This window comes from Arvicanthis niloticus, chromosome Y (genome assembly GCF_011762505.2).
Source record: "Arvicanthis niloticus isolate mArvNil1 chromosome Y, mArvNil1.pat.X, whole genome shotgun sequence".
Taxonomy (NCBI): domain Eukaryota; kingdom Metazoa; phylum Chordata; class Mammalia; order Rodentia; family Muridae; genus Arvicanthis; species Arvicanthis niloticus.
The window spans coordinates 6639199-6642565 of record NC_133431.1 but is presented as its reverse complement, the minus strand read 5'-3'; the positions used below and the strand labels follow the sequence as shown (position 1 = coordinate 6642565).

The window sequence follows — 3367 nt, the reverse complement described above, 5'->3', positions numbered from 1 at the left end:
AAAAAAAAAAAAAAAAAGAAAAGAAAAAGAAAGAAGAAAAAAAGAAAAGAAAAAAAGAAAACAATGTATAAGATTATTATATTAAAATAAATTAGGAGAGGATGGAAAGGACAAAATGTAAAATTTATGGATGGGAAATGATTCTAAAAGTATCGAGAAAAAGTTCAACTAAATTTTTAGCACCGGAAAGGACATCCTGACAGCTGAAATCCAGTGCCAGTGAGGGAGGAACTGAAGGAAAGACCTAACATCCCTGCCCTCCTCATCCAGTCCTGCAGCTGTAAATTATTATTTTTAATTATTATTATTATTTAATATTATGTAGGAAAGACCTAACATCTCTGCCCACCTCATCCAGTCCTGCAGCTTTAAATTATTATTTTTAATTAATATTATTATTTAATATTATGTAAATGTCACTATCCATCAAAGCTATAGTTTACTACCAGACCTCTCTCCTGAACGGCTGAGTTTTACCTGTGCACCAGAACATCTCCACTTCGGATCTATTCTAAGGAAATTTAACAAGGCCCTGACTAAACTCCTGTATATAAACTATTTTGACTCTGAAAACCTGTAACATGTGAAGTCTTTTCCAACCATCTTAACATTAACCCGTCCTTTTAGATTTCAGGCTCAAAAATCTCACGAGCCATACCATTCTCAGCAATTCTAATTTTTTTTTAAAGCCTTCACTCTTTTATTATATTTTCTCAAATAAACTTCCCCAAAGGAAGATATTTTAAGAGCATTTTCAAACATCTTTGGCATCACATAAAAAAAAAGAAATCTCGTGTAAAAAAACCGAAATGTCATCTCAACTTTTATAATACAAAGGCGCAGTCCAATATGAACATGTAAAATATATACAAATGCAGTGCATGGTCAGTCACTTAATACGGCCCTCTACAAAAAGCAACTCTTTAGAATTAAAAAAAAAGCAACAAAGTAACCACCGAATTATAAAAGTCTCTTCCTGAAATTCCAGTTCGTATTTAGTGTCCGTCAGAAGAGAGAGGTGGGCTAGGGAGTTTATAGTTAACAGTGGCCTGAGCCCCTCAGTTCCGCCACGGCCTCCACATGGAGTCTGCATGGAAGGTGACACTGCGTTAGGACCCACCGAGGTCCCAGTGTTGCTAGTGTAGACCGGGATGACCGGGCCGCTGTGGGCGAAGGCCCCATTGGGGATGAGGACGGCAAGCTGGCCATCAGGAGCTGACACCACCTGAAAGCCGCCCAAAACCTTGGCTTCTTCAGCCTGGCTGCCCAGCTTGCAGGGGGCGCTGCCGGGAGGGGGCGCCGCGCCCCCGGGGATGGACACAAGGAGCGGCGGAGCGAATGGCTCCTGCAGGGGACCCCCAGGTCTTGACTTGGGCGGCTGCGGCGCCTGCAAGGCGGGGTGCGCCTGCCCGGGTAGGTCATGGCGTTGATCTGAATCATGCAGTTGGCCAGGTGGCCCAGCAGCCGAGTGTGCACCTCGGTGTCAACGCCCTCACACGTAGACAGGAAGAGTCACCTCCTTCATGCACTCGCTGAAGCCGGCGCGGAACTTCCCCAACAACAGGCTCAGGTCTGTGCTGAGCGCGGTGGTCATCTGCGCCCGCTGCAGGTTCCAGAGGTGCTTCACTGTCATTTCCAGAATGTCTGCCTTATTCAGCTTGGAATGCCGGGAGCTATCTTTCTTAAGTGCATCCAAAATCAGTGTTTTCAGCAGGCTCAGACTTTCATTTATTCCTGCCGTTCACCTCTTCTCCATGATAGGCTTTGATGATGTTCTGTGACCAGAGGCCGTCTTTGGTTTTTTCAGATGTCTTGTTGACACTGGCTAGGGTAGCAGCCGCCGGGAGGATGAATTTTTCTCCGTTATATCAGCTGGCATTTTTTTTTTTCTTTCTTCTCAGTCCCCAGAGAATTTTATTTTTTGGAATCCTTCACGCAATTTTTTTTTTTTTTTTTTTTTTTTTTTTTTTTTTTTTTTTTTTTTTGCTTATGTGCCTTTTACTTGACTTTCATAAGAAAAACTACTGAAGAGTTGAAGGTTTATTATGTCTTAGGGCTACTTAGAGATCGGTAGTGCTATTCCAGGACCGAGGAGAGAGGTAGACGGGGGATTCCGCTGTTCTCAGCACCAGCTCCAGATCCTATATGATCCCAGCAATTCTAATTCTTATCTGAGACAACTCCATCTTTACTTGCTCCTGTAATACTCTCCTAATGCTGCGAACTTTCCTGACCACATTATGATCTGATCACCACTGTCAGATTTAATACACAGCCAAGCTCACATCTATGCTAAGATCGTGCTCAACATACATGTATCATTCAAAATAAATGTGAAATTCCTGACAATAATCACATGTGCTCTGCCTTCTCTCTAACTCTGATTCTTAGCGTTTACTTTCCTTTGTTACATTCTTGATTTTCTTGGAACAAGTGAGATGAATCCCCATGTCATGATTTAGTATGGCTCATTTCCCCTACTTGAAAACAAATCTAGATACTCTGGATATATATATATATATATTACATATATATTATATATTACCTATATATTATATATATTACATACATATATATTATATATTACACATATATTATATATTACATATATTACATATATTACATCCATATATTACATATATTACACACACATATAAATTATATATATTACATATAACATATTACATACAAATATATTATATAATATATATATGTAAGATCCTTCAAATTTATTAGTGAAAACTAACAGACTATGTTTTAAAAACCAGCATATTACCTTTAATCTACTCCTAATCTCTGTTGAAATGACCTATGTTTTCTTCCTTATTAGAGAATCAGTCCAATGCTGCAGGGGCTTGTACTGCACAGTGCTGGACTTTCCTTTTGTCCTTTTTACATTTTTTTCAGACAATTACATTTCCCCCTTTCCTTTCTGCCTATATACTGTCCTTCTTGTCTTTTTATTAATTTCCTCAATGAATCTAGTTGTTGCTGTGTGCCTGTGTGTGCCCGTGTATGTGCCCGTGTGTGTACCTGTGTGTATGCCCGTGTGTGTGTGCCTGTGTGTGTGCCTGTGTGCATATTCCTAAGCACATAAATATTTCCTAAGAACTTTACATTTAGTAATTCAGTATTACAAAGTGAACAAATAAATGTCTTCACAGCTAGGTGTCTGTAAACAATATTTTGAAAAGGGCAATTGTACAAGAAAAGTGCTGAAATAATTAGTAGGCAATTCACAGAAAAGAGACTCTTAAAGGAATAGAAAAAGAAATCACATATGCTAAGAAGCAAAAAATGTAAATTATATAAGAAGCATATGTAAAATTAAATTTAAAATTGAAATTAAAAATTAAATTAAAAATTA

The 3367-nt window shown here is 38.7% G+C and overlaps 1 pseudogene; it reads right to left on the bottom strand.

Annotated features, from left to right (window-relative positions):
* Positions 1-923: 923 nt before the first annotated feature.
* Positions 924-1879, bottom strand: LOC143437328 (transcription factor HES-1 pseudogene; annotated as a pseudogene).
* Between the last annotated feature and the right edge of the window lie 1488 nt (positions 1880-3367).